Raw genomic sequence first — 18756 nt, 5'->3', positions numbered from 1 at the left:
ATGGTGTGTACAAGCGTGTATAGGGTGTACACCAAGAATTTGTTGTGTGCATAGCTGTCTTAAAGCAGTGTAACTATTTGCATCCTTTTGCTTGCCTATTTCACTTATTCTCATGCATATTGTGCACCTAATAATATATATATATATATATAATAATAATAATTAAGGGAAGAAGAGAGAAATTAAGGGAATACATAGAAAGTATAACTGTAGCAAGGATATGTTTGTATTAAATTCATCCGGTGTTACAACCGGTGTTATATAGGAAGGTATTCTGAAATTGGTTATGGAGCAGCACAGCCGTTTTGTACAGACTGTGTTACCAATGGAATGTGCAAAGGAGCAGAGGAAGTTTTGCACGACTCGATGGTTCTCGTGGCATTGTGCTGATGCTGGTAGTTGTTGTGCTGATAGCCCCCTGCAAATTGACAATCCAAATGTTGGAGTGTCAATTTGTTTCGTAGGTATTTGAACCAAGTAATTGGTAGAGGCTTGTTGAGAGCATCAGCTGGTTGGTCAAGTGAACTGATGTGCTGCAGTTTAATAGCCTTCTCCTAGATATGGTGATTGATGAAGTGGTAGTTAATTTCTATGTGTTTTGTCTGGGCATGAAAGATTGGGTTATGAGCTAGTGTCATGGCAGATGTGTTGTCACAATAAATTTTGGTTGGAGTCTGTTGAGGTGCTTGAAAGACTTGGAGAAGTCTTCTGAGCTAGATAACGTCAGAAGTTGCCGAAGCCAGGGCCCTGTATTCAGCCTCGGTAGAGTATTTTGAAATTATGGGCTGCTTTTTACGCACCAGGAAATTAGATTCTTGCACAGGAAGGTTGCAAAACCAGTGATGGACTTTCGGTCAGAGTGGTTAGCTGCCCAAACCACAATGATGTAAGTTGTGAGAGACAGGTCACCTATAGTTAGTGGGAGTCCAAAGTGAAGTGTTCCCTGTATATAGCGGATAATGCGCTTGAGAGCTTGATAGTCCTGGTTGGTGGGCTGGTGCATCTGTTGGCAACGCGGTTTTTTGCAAACGCGATGTCGGGCCTGGTTATGGTGAGATATTGAAGTGATCCTGTTAGGCGACAAAAAAGCTGAGGATCTGAGAAAGGTTTGTCCGATTGGTGTCCCAAGGAGCGTTTGACTGATATTGGTGTTGAAGTGGATTTGCAATGTTCAAAGATGGAGGAACGAAGCAGTTCTTTGGCGTAGTGAGATTGGTGAAGGAATAAGCCATGGTCAGTCTTACAAATTTGAATGCCCAAGTATGTGGAGACTTGTCCAAGCTGCTTTAGAGAGAAGTTTGACTTTAGGTGTGATAGCAGTTGTTGAAGGAGTTGAGGATTGTTTCTTGTAAGTAGCAGGTCATCCATGTAGATGAGTAAGTAGAGTTGGGTTTCATTCTTTGAGTGGAGAAGTAGAAACGGATCGGCTTTGCTGAAATGGAGGCCAAACTTGAGGAGAATGGTTGTGAGTTTGGTGAACCACTGTCTTGGAGCTTGTTTGAGGTCATAAATGGCCTTGTGGAGTTTGCACACGTGAGTCGGAAAGCGTTTGTCAAGGAATCTGGGAGGTTGCCTCATAAAGACCTCATGTAGTTCGTCATGGAGAAAGGCATTTGTGATGTCTAATTGCAGAACAGGCCATTGACGAACTAAAGCAATGGTCAGGAGCACCCGAATGGTAGACATTTTGGCCACTGGACTGAAAGTCTCATTATAGTTGATGTCGTATTGTTGCTTGAAGCCTTGATCCATGAGGCGTGCTTTGTATCTGTCTAGGTGGCCGTTGGGTTTGAGTTTTAGTTTGTATGTCTAACTTGATCCCAGAATTTGAGCATTTGGCGGTGCAAGTACAAGCGATCATGTATGTTGTGTTTGAAGAGCTGCAAGTTTAGATAGCATGGCATCCCTCTTAAGGCAGATGTAGAAGAGCTTGCTGGTATGCAGACGGAATGTTGAGGGGAAATGTGGTGACTGAGAGGTCAAGGATTTGTTTGGTTTTAGGTGGCCGGAGCGAAAACGAGTTATCATGGGATGGCTGGAGGGTAGAGTTGTTGGTGGAGTGACATTTGTTGAGTGTGGTTGTCTAGTAGAGGAATGAGATAATACGGGATAGTGAGCTGAATGTAGTGATTGATTAGTCGAGGAGTTGGTAGATGGAAGAGTTTCTGGTGAAGCTTGTGGAGGGTGTGGGGATGTGGTCGGCAGAGTTGAGTGTGAAGGATGGAGGTGGTGATTATTTGGAGAGATTGTGGTATGGAAAGACCAGTTCATGAAAGATAACGTGGTGAGAGACATGAATCTTGTTGGTTCCTAGATAGAGATAGTGATAGCTTTTATGTGTTATGGAGTAGCCTAAAAAGATGTATTCGTGTGAGTGAGGATGTAATTTGCTGGGTGAGAGAGGTTTCAGCCACGGAAAACAGAGACAACCAAATGTTTTAAGATGATCATACTTTGGTGGTTTTTGATGGAGCTGCTGGTAGGGAATTTAAAGATGAATGGCTTTTTAGGGTAACCTGTTTATGAGACAGTTGGAGGTTAATAAAGCTTCAACCCAGAAATGCAAGGATAGGGAGGCAGCGTGCAGGAGAGCTCGGGTGGATTCTAGGAGATGATGATGCTTGCGTTCGGTAACTCCATTTTGTTTAGGAGTGTTTGGGCAGCTGAGTTGATGTCTAATCCTGCTGTCAAGGAGAAATTTGCTGAAGTTGTGGCAAGTGAATTCTCTGTCGGCATCGGAGCGAAGAGTTTTAATTGTTTGGTTAAATTGAGTTTTGATTAAGTTATCTAGAATTCAAAATTTAAGGAAGGTTTCATCCTTTGAGTGTACTACACAATATCTTGTGTAATCATCAATGAAAAGTACATAGTAACGAGAACCAGATGGGAAGGAAATAGGAGCAGGCCCCCATACATCAGAGTGAAGAAGAGCAAAGATATGAGAAGTACATCGTTATGTAGAATTAAAAGATAGCTTGTGGCTTTTGGCCACATTACAAGATGTGTATAAAGCTGACGACGTGAATGAAATAGGAAACGAAAAAAGCTGAGATAACTTGCATAGAGTTTGCTGGTGGGGATGTCCCAAGCGAGCGTGCCAGAGCAACGCCGACTGTAGTGTTGTATGTATGGCAGTCAGGTTTGGTGGTGGAGTGGATGATATCAGGTAGATGCCATCACGACTGTAAAACCCCTCAAAAGTTCATTTTTTTAGTGCTGTTAGTCCGTACGAACTAACTTTAGTACGGGACGAACTGAAGAAAATTGTGAAAATATGTATGGTTAGTACGTACGAACTGCCTGTACGAACCTGAGTTCGTCTGTACGAACCTGAATTCATCCGGGACGAATTTTGTCCAGAGGAGAAATCGTCCCGGGACAAATAGGAATCGTGCCGTACGATCCTGCTTGATAAATATCTGATTTTGAGATATTTTGAAGAGAGAGAAAAGTATGAGAGAGAAAGAGAAGGAAAAGAGAAGGAAAGGCTTGGTTTCGGAGGCCGCGGAGCGATTTTCGTCCGTCGATGCAATTGAAAGATTTGTTCGTCTCGAAATAAGGAATCCGAATCCTATTTCTGATTTCGAAGATTTCGTGTTTTTGTATTTTTCTGCTCAGTTTTGTGTTTCTGTTACCGAAAAATGTGCATATCTTTGTATTGACAAAATTTTTACTGTGTAACTTTTGGTATGTTGTAGAAATGATGATTTTGCACGATTTGAGTATTTTCTGGAAAGTTTTCATTGGATATTTTGAATTCTGCGGGATTTTTATCGAATAGAAAATTATCCGGATGTTAAAAAATATTGATTCAGTACAAGTAAAGTTTTGAAACGTTGTTTTACACGATTTTTAATAGTTTAATAATTTTCTGAATCTATGCATTTTACAACGACTTCTGTCTACCATACGATATTTTAAGGGATTTTCCAATTTGAGCTAAATCATGTTTATTGGTTGCAATGTGTTCATAAGATAATGATGAATGTGGTTATATGATTGAAATTATTGTTATATTACTGTAATACTACTGTGAGTGTGAAAGACAAGTAAAGACTGGTTGAATCGTTGGTTGGAGACTGATTGACCTGTACAGGATGGTGGGCCGACGGGCTTTCCTTTAAATACAATTTGGTGTTATCCTCTACTGATCACGTGATTACTGAAGGGAGTTATAAGTAGATGATTACTGTGCCGACGGGCAAAGAGGGATGACTCTTTTCATTGAGCTAACAGATACAAGATCAAGATACAAGATATAAGATACAAGATATTGATATTGATACAAGACTGAAAAACACCTTAATATCCAGTGCTTCTACTTGCTCTGTATGACTACTGTACTGAATTGCATGTTTAGCAGTATTGTTACTACTACTGTACGGATTTATTGATACTGACGCATTTACTGATACTGAACGGATATATATTACTTTACGGTTTTATCAATATTATACGGATTATTTATTAATGCATGATTTCACTGTTATAGCATTACTGTTCATGTCACTGGATTGTTACTGATACTGATACAGGCACTGATACTACTGATTCACTGTACTAACATTATGCACGTGATATACTATGTAAGTGACATGTGATTCACTGAACACGTGATATAGATTATTGGATTGCATGTAATTCACTGAGCACATGATATTGGATAACTGAATTGCAAGTGTACATCTTGATACGATTCTACGGCACGATTCTACGACATTGATTGATTCCAACTGTTTTAAATGATATTATGATTTTATTTCATTGATTTGATTTCAACAGTCACGAACGACATTATTGATTCGACGTTTTATACTGACTGATATTATTGAACCGATGAATGCTCTTTATACGATTGATATTATTGACATGATGATTATTGATTGATTTGATTGTTATTACCGATACGAAGTTTTCTTTAATGATTTGACTGAGATTTTAGATATGATGATTTGTCTACTGAGTTGAATGGTGTTATAGATTCGGCGACTACTGTAGAGATTTGATACACGTATTGATTCATTGAGCTTTACGAACTTTTATACTGTTTATTGATTCTTCCACTGATAATGATGGCTTCACACATTCATGTATTGATTTTTGTTATTATACTAATTACTGTTTATGCATTGACTCAATGATCATATGTAACTGACTGCTATGATTTGACTGATTGACATGCATATTGCTTCCGTACCGTGCTTTGATTTCAATTGTAGGTATTAGGTGACCTGCTGAGTTTTTGAAGCTCATTATATGTGGTTAATATTTTCAGGTCAGGGCAAGTGAATAGAAGATTGAGGTTGATCAGGAATCTTCAGGTTTTTGTCCTTTTGTTATAGTGATTCTTTTTGTACTCAGGACATGAGAGATTACATGTGATTAATGTGTAGATCATGAGTATTGTAAATGAACTTTTGGGAATGAATAGAAATATGTACATTGATGTTTTAAATTATAGATTTTGTTAGACTGTTTATCACTGATTGATGACTATAGATAGCTCTGGTAGAAGATTGACTTAAAGGATCGAGTGAATAATTTTTCCAAGTTAGATCTTGGGGCGTCACAACGACAATGGCCACAAAGAAGAACTCGATTGCTCGACAAGTCCTTAATGACAAAATCGTTAGCATCAAAAGATATTGTACAGTTATTATCAAAGGTTAATCTAAGAATGGATAAAAGATTGTGTGACTAGGAGGGCACATGAAGCAAGTGGCAAAGAATAAGTTTACGGTTGGTGTCCGGAAGAGGAAGAAGCCCTTGACCGCTATTGTGAATGGGAAGAGCAGTGCCATTTGCGATTGAAACAGAGTCTGTACCACTGTAAGGAAGATAATCTTGGATGTTGTTGGCGTCTGCTGTTAGGTGGTTGGAAGCACCGGAGTCCAAAACCCACTTTGTGGACGGAGGATTTGGAGAAGTGAATAATGCCCTGGGAGAGGATGATGAAGTCGGAGGTGGGGCGTATCGAGGGTTGCAGCAGTGCCAGCAGGAGAGGGTCGAGTGTTCGACTTTGCTGCAAATTTGATAGGTAGGATGAGACGTGGGTTGAGGGAATGAAGGTGGTGGTCAATAATTGAATCCTGGGTTCCGATGTTCATGGTGCATTTGAGACGACTTTCTCTGATTTTATATTAGTAATATTACATATTGCTTCACAACTTTTCCAATCTTATATTTTCCTGTAGTAAATTACTTATTTTTTAGAATTTTTCTTTGTAAAGGCGATTTTTACTTATTCTTTTCATTTTCTTTTGATTTGCTTTTCTGAAAGGCATTGGATAGAAGTTTAAAACAATGATATCAAAAGTACAAATTTGGGGTAGAATGACATATTGTCTATCTTATGATTGAGCCATACCATTCTCCCAAATTCTCTAAAAATTGTTTCATATTTTGTTGCATTTTCTATGAATATGTGAAATAAATAATCAAACAATCAAGATGACATGAAAGCATTTTCAAATATACTGATTAATGACTATATGTTGTAGATATTTTCAAAGTAACAGATTTGAAAGACCTTTTCAAGTAACTTGAGAAAAAAAACCTGAATTTCGTAACAAAACACATAATAGAGACTCAACATGCAACTACCAGGAAGGCAGACAAGTCGATAGAAAAGGTGTAAATGTGAACAACACATTATTTACTTGCAAAACTGAGTAGCCCAATCACAACCATCATATTTAGTCAGGAGGCCACATCATAAATAATAAAAAAACATTTTGATGGGTGCCACTGCATCGATTGCATGAGAAGAGAATCCCAAGCCATCCATGATGCAGGGTGCGAAAGGGGTGAACAATTATTTCCATCTAAGCGAGCAATTCTTATGGAAAATGGATAGTGTAGTTTACTTCCTGAAGTCGGCCTGTGTTACGGAAAAACTAGATAACAGAAAAATAGAGGAAAAGAAAGAAATAAGAGGAGAAAATAAAAGAACTAATTGCATTAACAACACCTAGATGCAAACCCATGATACAGAGGAAACTTCAGCCTAGCTTAATTACAAAAACTGTCTAAAAACTTCTACCCCCTCTAGAGAATATTAGGTCCCTTAAATAGGACTTACAGTATGACTCCTAACAAGTTAAACTAGACCCCACCCGAGATTACAAAAGGTCTCCCACTGAACCGCCCACAGCAGGCCTAATGGTTCAGTTTTGCTGATAGTTATAGTAGGGTCCAAAATATGAGACCCCACCCCTTTGGTTCAAGATTCCTGCTTCTGGCAGTTGTCCGCCTCAACTTCTCAATCATTCCTACGGTCTTGAAAAGTTCCCACTACATCTGTGCGTTCAACAACCTCCCTGCTTGCATCAGTGTCTTTCGTGTCATTCCCTTGGTCATGAGCGGTGGCAGCTATATCAGCAGTTGGTTTGCTGTCTTCATAATGGTGATATAAATCTGCAATATTGAAAACATGTGAGATTTGTAAACTTTCATGCAAGTCAATTTGGAAAGCATTATCATTAATGTGTTTAAGGATATGGAATGGTCCATTTGCTTTAGGTTTGAGCTTACTATTTCCTTTGTTTAGAAATCTCTCCTTAGTCTTATGCCTATCAATATATTGAAAAAATATCTTTGCTACTATAGGCATGCTAACATAATGTAATAATTTATGTGTATACATACCATATCTAATATAAAAGATAAAATGATATTCTCTTGATTATATTTATGCATACATAAATATGTTGCAAAAAATCCCTAGCTAGCTCGGTTAAAAAGCAATTAATATGGTTTCTTATATATCTTCTCTCTGTAATCCTTTTAATAAAAGCAAATAATAATTATATATAAGGGTACAATTAAGATGGAAATTAATATTATCAATATATCCAAAAGTATCTCAACCACCCTTGGCATGTTGATAAAATGTAACAATTTGTATTTATAAATATCATTTTTAGCTACCAAAAGAGATTAATTGATATCAATATATAGCTTCCATATGTGTCATGTTTCTCATGTATATATAACATCAAAATTCTATTGAAAATTCATTCAAGAAACAAAATATCTTTCACCAAGTATTTGATTTACAATTGTTTCTTCCCTTTGAAACTTATTTATTTCTTCACACCTTGAATACCAATGTGTTGTAATTTTAAATTTTAAATTTTTGTTAATGACTCAATCATTATGTTCTTCAATATAATATTATATTATCATGCCATCCTTGAAGAATCTTACTGGTGATTTAAGTCTCTTTTTTTTGTGCATATTTTAATAGAAGATTGATTGTTTGTTGGTTATATTAGAAACCTAACCTAGCTAGGATGACATGCATTTCTCTCTTCTTTTATCCTTTATCCATTATTACCATAATTGTTAATTTTTAGTTGGATCAAATTAAATTGATTTTATTAATATTACCTTAGTCTATCATTTTTGCCTCCTAATTTTATCTACTATATAATAAGTATATGTTCTATCCTCTGTCTACTATATCTGTTTGAATTCTGAATCATCCAATATATTTTCATTTATATTCAATAAATGTTATCAAACATTTTCTTTTATATAGTCATTTCTTAAATGATGAGGATTATTACATATTAAGAATGCATTCCACTATGACAATCATTGGAGAAGAGGAATGTGATTGGAGCACTTGAGCCATACATTGATAGATAGGAGATGAAGTGCAAAGGAGAAGATGGTTTATTGAGGACAATTTCTTCCTAAATTCATTTTTATGTATATTTTTCTAAGATAACAAATAATACAAAATATTTGTCATATTATGTGACATAGTCAAATTGCCCATATATAAATATTTTTTATTGAATCATATCAATTGTTATTTTAGGGCAATTTCATGCATAAGAATTAAACTTTTCTCAAAAATATTTTTTCACGTATCTTTTTTAAATTTTTACTTAAATATTAAAATTCCTAATAATATGATCATGTAAAACATAAATATATAAATTTGAGAGTTTAGAAAAATTGAAATTATTCTCCTCTCCACCGCTACGCCCGTCGCCGGAGCACTCAACTCTTCCGCCTCATGGCCTTATCGCTCTTTGCCTCGCCGTCATTGCTGTCCTCTTCCTTGTTCTGCTTCCGGATCGCGTCTCGGCATCCGACAGCTCGCCGGGTGGCGGTGGCGTCAAAGTTTGTATTTTGAAGCCCTAGTCCTCCGATTCTTTCTTATTTTGATTTTTTCCACCATTGTAAAATCACTTCTACGTGTTGTAAAGCAGATCACGTATGGATCTGTGATTAAGCTAATGCATGAGAGAACAAAGTTTCGGTTACACTCTCATGACATCTACGGATCGGGAAGTGAGCAGCAATCGGTCACATGGAACAGCAGGTTATTAATGGCTCTTGTTACCATGATAACCTGCTATTCCTTGTAGCAGCAGATGAACCAATGGAACGAATGAAGGAAAAGATAAATCATAATAAGAAATAGGTATTGTATTCATGTCCTTACCCACGGGATGTACCTGAGTATATATAGAGTGATGTAGTATCCAGCACAGAAAAACACAAGCATGGGAGAAATGGAACAGAAGCAATACTGGAAACATCTTTGTTTTGTTGCTCAAAACATTAAACAGTGCCTCTCGCTAAAGCCCCACAATCGCAGCAAGTTATCTCTTCTTTGGAATCGTTGGTGTCACGGTAGCTCTATTATGAATAAAATGACATCTTTACCTAACCCCCCTAGAATGGAGAATTATAACAGCTGGTCTGTTAGTGACACTTGCAAGCCGGACAACCTTTCCAACATCTCTTCCATCCTTGGCATTGGAAATCTGAATTTGATAGTGATTTTATTGATTACTCTGTTGTCCATGCACATCCTCCAACTGCCGTCATTTTTAGAAACCAATAATGCTGGGACCGCACACGGGCTCAAGCTATGTTGAATAAGATTTTTATCAAGAAGTTCATTTACAATTTGTTGTAGTGTTTTGTGCTTCGTGTGGCTCATTCTATAGTGCGATAGATTTGGCAAGGTGGCACCAAGTGATAAATCAATCTGATGTTGTACAGTTTGAAGAGGCGGCAACTCACTGGGCAGCTTTTATGGGCATAGATCCGAAAATTGCTGGAGCAAGGCTTTAACTGCTTCAGGTATGGTAGACTGCACCATGGAAGCAGATTGCTCTTTTACGATAAGAGCCATAATTGAGGATGATTCCCTCCACGCACTGAGCAAAGTGTTCCCTTATACCACAAACATTGCACTCTTGTTTGGACTAGCAGCCAACTCACGGTTAGAAGAATTCGACACTAATCGCAGCCGCTTCCCCTTCCAATCAAACATATATGTATTAGCTCGACAATAATGTAATGCTCCCACATCAAATTGCCATAGTCTGCCGAGAATGATATGGCACACATCCATTTCAATTACATCACATAAAACTTCACTTGCATAGTGCTTTCCAATTGAGAACGACACTCGGCACATGTCTGAGACTGCTATCTCCATTCCTCTTTTGACCCAACTAATTTTATACGAATTTGGATTCTTTGTAGTTTTAAGCTGTAATGCTTGCACCACGACCCTGGATATTACATTCTTCGTACACCCACTATCAAATAGCAAATCGCACACCTTGCCGTTTATAGTGCATTTTGTTTTGATCAAAATATTTCTTTGTGACAAGTTTGGCTGTGGGGGCTAGCAGTAACTTTTGAAGTACAAAAACGAGCAGCTCACCTTCATCACCACCAACATCTTCTAGCGGCACAGTTTGCTCTTCCTCCAATTCATTGCCTGTTGTTTCATCTTTCGCCTCCTATAATTACAATTGCGGCCTGGTGGGACATTCATTGGATTTGTGCCCTTGTTGAAAACATATGAAACACTTAATAGTAGTGGTTTTTGCATACAGATTATCCTTAGCAGCACCGTGACACTAACAGACCAGCTGTTATAATTCTCCAATCTAGGGGGGGTTAGGTAAAGATGCCATTTTATTCATAATAGAGCTATTGTGACACCAATGATCCCAATGAAGAGATAACTTGTTCCGATTGTGGGGCTTCAGCGAGAGGCACTGTTTAATATTTTGAGCAATAGAACAAAGATGTTTCCAGTATTGCTTGTGTTCCATTTCTCCCCTGCTTGCTTTGCTTGTGTTTTTTCTGTGTTGGATACTATATCACTCTATATATACTTAGGTATATCCTGTGGGTAAGGACATGAATACAATACCTATTTATTGTTATGATTTGTCTTTTCCTTCATTCGTTCCATTGGTTCATCTGCTGCTTCAAGGCATAGCAGGTTATCACAACTCAAAATGATAAAGCTATGTTTTTAATCAAAACCCTTTAGACATTCATGGCTACCGGCTCTTCACTCCCACCGGTGTCGAGAAAGGCTCTAATTCATGCGCCTCGTCCGGGATTTGGAACAGTCGGGTTGAAATGTTAGCTTTGCGATAATCATTTCCTAGTCCGTGCCGTGGATAAGAATATATCGCAATACGATGTGAGTTTGCTCTTTCCTATACTTGTTTTTTTTTCTATGTCATTGTGTGCGATTTCATTTTTTCGATATTGTAATTAATTTCTTATACTACTCCTTGATTTGATTATTTTTGATATTTTTAAGAGATTAGATCTATTAGGAGCTTTTTGGATGCAGGATTTAGCCTAAATCCTGTCAAGAAGCAAAAATGTAGAACAGCAGAAATTGTATAAATAAAGATACAACGATAGAGAAAAAATATTGTAAATAATAAACAAGGTTAATAGATGTCTAATAAGTATAATTTTATTAGTTTATTTAGGATTAATAAAAAAATTAATTAAAATTTGTATTTTATTAGTTTAGTAATTTATTAATCAATAATTAGTTTGGATATTAATATATATAAGTATGTTTTAGTATGATTTAATTATGTTATGTTGAAGATAGATTTAAGTTTTAATTCGTTCTCAGTGAGAAAAATGAAGCAATATGCTATTGAAGAGTTTTACACAAAAGATAATTTTAGGAGATGTGATTCTCCAATTAATATTGTTGAATTTATATAAGCTTACATTGGGGAGAATTAAGGATTCTAGATACAAAGTAGGAAAATGTTCTAAATACGTTTTCATGAATTAAGGTCAAATAAATCTAGTGTAGGATATCTAGTCTTTTCGCTGCTAAAAGTGATGATGAATAAGCCCGATATTTGTATTTTTTTTTTTAATTTCTAACAATATGGGGGCAATATATTTTCATTTAATTGAATGAGTAGGGTGAGAAATAAAGGTTAACTCCTTCACGTTTTGGTGGAAGTCTCTTGATAAGGAAAATTTAAATTGTGAATTGATAAATTATGTGAGGCTAGTGGTTTTTTTTTTCTTAAATTACTAATGATCTTGTTCTAAAGCTATAGTTTTTCCGTCTTAATTATTCTTCTGTTATGAAAATATTTAATTACATTCTAACATTATATTGTTCTTTGCTTTATTGACCAAGTAGTTCAAAATTCATCCTGAGGTGAAGTCTAGAGCGATAGGCAGGGCCTTGATGAAGAAATTGACTATGCAATTTGGCGAGTCACACCTTGGTCAGCGTATGGTTGCATATGATGGTCGTAATATCTTTTACGCTGTTGGATATCTTCCATTTTCGTCAAAAGATTTTGAGTTAATTTTGTCAGATAGAGATGGGTAAGAGTCTAGTTTAGTTTCATTTTTTTGTGATGTCCAAATTGGTATTAAATAAACTTTTTTTTAATGATTTGATAGAGGAGCATGTTGGTCATCTCCTACATTGTATATCAGTAGACTTTGATACTTTTTTAATAAAAAAAGGGAGTTTTACTGGGAAAACTATTAGGTGCATAATACACACTTACAATAATGGTGTGTACAAGCGTGTATAGGGTGTACACCAAGAATTTGATGTGTTCATTGCTGTCTTAAAGCGGTGTACATATTTACATTATTGTGCTCTCCTATTTCACTTATTCTCATGCATATTGTACACCTAATAATTTTTCATCCATTTTCTTTACACCTATACATACTCCTGCACAAATCTCATTTGCACCTATACACACCCCACCTATTCCACATATTATTCTATATATGTATTATGCTTCTCCAAATTCATGTTTTTTATTTAATGTCATATAATTTTGTACAGTTGGGGCAAAACTTACATAATTTCTATCAAATTTGCCAAAGCCTTTGATTTGTATTCTCTAAGGCAATTTCGGAGGTGGGAGCAGAGAAAATGCCCTTATGATATCATAGCAGCTCTATATGTGGTCTTGAGAGAGTCTCTTTCAAACAAGTATTGAAATAATATAAATTATTTTCGTTTGTTTTATGCCTGTATTTTTTAAAATCAAAATTATATGATATTCTTGTAATAGATATGTTAGAATCTCAAGGTCATTCTATTCACCCGAGTTTGGGTCCAATAATATTGGCGAGGGTTTTGAATGTTGGAGGGGTTATTTCCAAAGTCTACGACCAACACAAATGGGATTGTCTTTGAATGTTGGTAATTAAATTATTATTTTTTTAAGATAAAACTAAGCTATATCTTCCACATATTTGTTCTATCTTATAGTTGTTTATTTTATGTTGTAATTTTGTCATGATAAATGTGGCATTTGCTTCGAATTTGCAAATATTTCAGCAAAATCTTTCTACAAGCCTATAAATCTTCTAGACTTTGTTAAGGAGTATCTTAATATTGAATCTATCCCTCGAAGTTTAACGGAAAGGCAATGGCTTGAGATTAGTTTCTATTTTAATTTGAGTAGTTTGCTTTCCGGTTTGAGTCATTTGCTTTCATTTATTATATTCAAATTGCATGTTTTTAATTCTTTTTGCTAATATTATATAGCATATAAGAGTGGTATACCCGTGCAAAATAATTTTGTTTTATCTTAGTTATTTATTTTAGGTCACTTGTATGACACCTCTAAAATTTCAGTTACAAAGGGCATTGAAAGGAGTCCGTGTTGAAGCAACTCATACTTCAAATATGTGCAGACGCTATAAAATCACAGGGATTACATCACAGTCTGCGAGTCAGTTGATGTATGTTATTTTCTTGTTTCTTTTTGTCATTATTTTTCGGATCCTAAAAAATTGTTCGATTTTTCAGCTTATCTAGTCATTTTTAGTCATTACTTTTCTTCAACAGGTTTACCCTTGATGAACAAGAAGCTAAGAAGTCTGTGGCCCAATACTTCAGAGAAAAATACAATTGTGTTCTTGTGTATGATTCACTACCTTGCATAAAAGCTGGTAGTGATAGCAAACCAAAATACTTGCCAATGGAGGTTCTTTTTAACTACAGTACAAATTATTTGCTTCCAACTTTTGTTCAGCTTTGACCCTATAGCACTTAGTTATACTTAGGTATGCAAAATTGTGGACGGACAGAGGTATATTAAGAAGTTGAATGATCGACAAGTAACTCAAATATTGAGATCAACTTGCAAGCGTCCAGCTGAGTGGGAACAAAGCATTTTGCAGGTTGGTGCATTTGATTTAAATCTACTGTATAACTTTACTTTGTTGATGAATTTTAGTCTTAGGGATCGCTACTTTTTTTATGCTTGAACCTTATTCGTAACTTTGTTAATTCTAGAATTTCTTATACTGATCTCTCAATTGTTCTTTTAGTTGGTCAAGAAAAATAATTATAACATTGATAAGTATGCTAAAGACTTTGGTAGTATTGTGGTTGAACCTAATCTTACCATAGTTGAAGCACGAGTGCTATCTACCCTAAGAGTAAGTAACTTATCTAGTCATTATTTTTATTATTTTCTAGTCAGATCAAATTAATGTCTTGAAAGTGTTTTCTTATATTTAGCTGAAGTATCATGATAGTGGTCGTGAGAAGATGTGTCAACCCAGTGTTGGGCAATGGAATATGATTAATAAGGTGACTGTGGTCTTTAATTGATGCATTAAATTCTCATGGACTATTCTTAGCTGCAATGAACTTAACTAATCTCTATATTTTTTGTTTTAAATAATTGTTGTATTATTGACATAGCTGATAGCTTTAAAGGAATCCTTGTTTTGCTTGTGCAGCGAATGTTTGTCGGTGGTACTGTTGATGCTTGGGCATGCATAAGCTTTTGAGAGATATTGGTCAAAGTTTTTGCTATGAACTAGTTTCTATGTGCAGCAACATGGGAATGGTGTTTACATTTAATTCCTTCTGTCTTGAATTGTGGTTATACCCTACCATTCATGGGCAACTCATTATCATTTAAATGTAGGGTTTTAATCAAAATCCTGTTGACATTTATTCCCGATCACCAGCAGAAATGGAAAATAGCTTAAGGGAATTACACCGTCAATCTATTGAATTCTCGAAGCATCGGAACCAGAAGCATAAGCAGCTTCAGTTGCTAATTATTGTTCTTCCAGATGATAAGGGTTCATATGGTATGTGCCCAGTCTAGAGCTTACTTCTTTTCTTTCTAATTGTTTACTTTGAATTCTTAAATTTTATTAATTATCTATCTTTTGATCTTTGTTTCACAGGAAGGATCAAAAAAGTTTGTGAAACTGAGCTTGGTCTTGTTACTCAATGCTGCCAGGCAAAACACATATTCAAGTCAAATAAGCAATACCTTGGAAATTTAGCTTTGAAAATCAACGTGAAGTTTTGTAATTGTTCCAGTTATCTTTCGCAGGAATGTTATTCTTAAGGTGCTTTTTAACTTTCCTTTCAATGTAACTGGCTGTTGGTTGTAACAAAGTATAGGGCTCTTGCATCTGCCCAGCTGTCGAGACTAGAAATTATAGAGGTTCTCTTTAAAATTACTGCAGATCCTCAAAAGGGCAATGTTCCGGGGGGTATGATAAGGTTGGTCTAGCAGCAATTGACAGTTAACTGAAGAGTAGAGTTTGAACTTTGAACTATTAATATATATATTTTTTTAATATCAACAGGGAGCTGCTTTTAGCTTTCTTTAAGGAGACAAAACATAAACCTCATCGCATTATATTCTATAGGTTTGTTATGTGATAGTATTTTAAGCTTCTTACTATATTTAAGGATGCACAACTGGTAAATTAAGGAAGACGTGATTCTTTATTGCAGGGATGGTGTTGGTGAAGGTCAATTCAACGCTGTGCTTCTGTTAGAAATGGAAGCTATACGAAAGGTTATTTTGTGGTTATAATTATTATAATATGTTCTAAATTTTGCTATTTATAATATGCCTTAACTGACAATTGATTTATATAGGCTTGTGCCTCTTTAGAAGAGGGGTATCTTCCACCGATTACCTTTATAGTGGTGCAGAAGAGGCACCATACTCGTTTATTCCCTGAGGTACATGGTAATCGAAATATGACTGATATGAGCGGGAATATATTACCAGGTACTGTTTATTTCACGGCTCTAGTATTTATGTTGCAATTTCTCATGTCATTTCTGTTCTTAGGCACGGTTGTTGATAAAGATATCTGCCGTCCCACCGAGTTTGACGTCTACCTTTGCAGTCATGCTGGTATTAAGGTAAAATTTATTTATTGTATTTAACTTTGAAAAATAGGGTTCTGGTCGTATGGCTGCTTTGAATGACCAAGACTTGCAGGGCACAAGTCGGCCTGTTCATTATCAAGCTCTCTATGATGAAAACAATTTTTCTGCTGCTGGACTGCAGATATTATTAACCAATAACTTATGCTACACGCAAGGGTGTTATATTTACTACTATTGAGTTTTTTTTTTTTGTCTAAACTTATAGTAATATTATATTTTTTGTACAGATTTCCTCGATGCACGCGCTCGGTATCAGTATCAGTAGGTTGTTGTCATCAACTATTCTTTCCATACTCTTGATTTTTGTGTTGAGATCGGTCCTGTGGTCTGACGGTGGATGTAAAAACTTCCTCATACTCTTACTTTGGCTCGAACCCCCTAATCTGCCTCTAGATTTTTGTGTTTGACTTATTTATGAACATTATTAATCTTGTTTTGCAGTTCCTCCAGCATACTATGCACACCTTGCAGCTTTCCTTGCACGGTGCTACATGGAAGGAAAGAGTGAATCTGAATCTACTCAATATAGGGGAGTAAAACGTCATGTATTTCAACGCTTCTAGCAATTAAAGAAAATGTCAAGGATGTGATGTTTTATCGTTAAGGATAAGTAAAGAATTATTACCTTTGAGCTTTTTGGCTGTGGTGATAGGGATATAGTTTGCACTAGCACGTTTAGCATAAATTGAAAAGGTAATAATTCATTATTTATCCTTAACAATAAAACATTATATCCTTGACGTTTTCTTTGATTGCTGGAAGCGTTGAAATAGCCACAGTTTGCTGACGTTTTACTCCCCTATGTTGAGTAGATTCAGAATTTATGTTCTACTTGAGGGTTGGAAAGTTAAATTTCATTCTTTTGCAGGTAGAGTGCAGTACTTAAAATTCACTATTGCCTATTGGATTTGAGGAGCGATTATTTCTAAGGCTTGTCGCAAATTTACTTTAAAATTTGTTCTAAATTTCTCTTCTTTGGTAACATAAAGGAGAAGAAGATGCACCTCTTCATTTCTTGGAATTATATGGTTATGCCTAAATGCAAGGGTGGATTAGGTCTTCCATCCTTTGATTCTCTATATCATAATATGGCTTGTTCTTTTATCTTTAGGATGTATAATCACAACATTATGATTGGCTTTTGGTTTAGGGAGAAGTTTGGTTTTCCCTAAAAATTGCTTCCTAATGCTGATTCGAAGTTTTTGATGTAGATCTTATTTTTTTGAGTCCTTGTTTTTTTCTTGCTAGATTTCATTTTCTTTTTTGGATCTTTTGGGACTTATAGTTGTTTTAATACTTGTAATTTCCTCTGTTTTTTTTTTTTTTTTTTTTTTTTTCCTCTTTTTTTTTTTTTTTTTTGTTATTGTAACATCGGGTGATTAAATATGTGTTTTTGCCCCCAATTTTTTTTTTTTAAAAACTTTATTAGTTTATCCTATATTTTGCATTGTACATAGTATAGTTGGACCAAATGTTTAAATAACAAAAAAAATATTTCATCAATTTAAAAATAAATTTTATAAACTTGTATTCTGTTCCTCTAATAGAGAGGAAGGTTGGATTCTTAAATCCTTTTTAAATTCTTTTGTTTTATTTGAATTGAGCATTAAGGATTCATTGGGCTTCGAAATTACTAAAGTTGAATTAAAAATATTAAAAAATTGTTAGTACTGTTTGTGCTCAAAATTAAATCTTGATCGAATGGAAGATAGTCAGCCAATATCATAAGCCGTGCCTTTCAGAACTCATGAAAAATATTTTATTTTATTTTATTTTAAATATCATGATTTTTATTTTAAAGTTTTATATTTTTAGTAATAAATTAATATAAATTATATTTCGCATAAGAAAAATTTGATATTATTATTTTCAGAAGAAAATTTTGAAACAGGAAGTGCATATTTAAATTTTGAATTGATCAGCCCAAAATTTTATCCAATAATTGTTCCAAAACCTATCTGTTCTTTTTAAACTTTAATTTTTAAAATATATTTTAATATAAATAAATAAAACATTTTAAAATTACGTTCACCTTAAAATAAATTTAAAATTTTAGAGTAATCAAAATATTTTAATCCTTTTTTTTCCTAAATAGGTGAATATATTTTAAGATAAATATAATATAAGAATTAAACAATTTATTAAATATTAAATTCATTTTAAATTAAATTTAACATTAATTAATTATTTATAGAAAAAGTCAAGGATGTGATGTTTTATTGTTAAGGATAAGCCGTGGATGA

General features: G+C 35.0%; 1 pseudogene; it reads left to right on the top strand.

Annotated features, from left to right (window-relative positions):
* The first annotated feature begins 2153 nt into the window (after positions 1-2153).
* On the top strand, positions 2154-17723 carry LOC110098807 (annotated as a pseudogene).
* The last annotated feature ends 1033 nt before the right edge of the window (positions 17724-18756 follow it).

The sequence above is a fragment of the Dendrobium catenatum genome, unplaced genomic scaffold, assembly GCF_001605985.2.
Source record: "Dendrobium catenatum unplaced genomic scaffold, ASM160598v2 fragScaff_scaffold_1645, whole genome shotgun sequence".
NCBI lineage: Eukaryota > Viridiplantae > Streptophyta > Magnoliopsida > Asparagales > Orchidaceae > Dendrobium > Dendrobium catenatum.
Note: the sequence above shows the minus strand (reverse complement) of the source record. Positions and strands in the feature narration are given on the sequence as shown.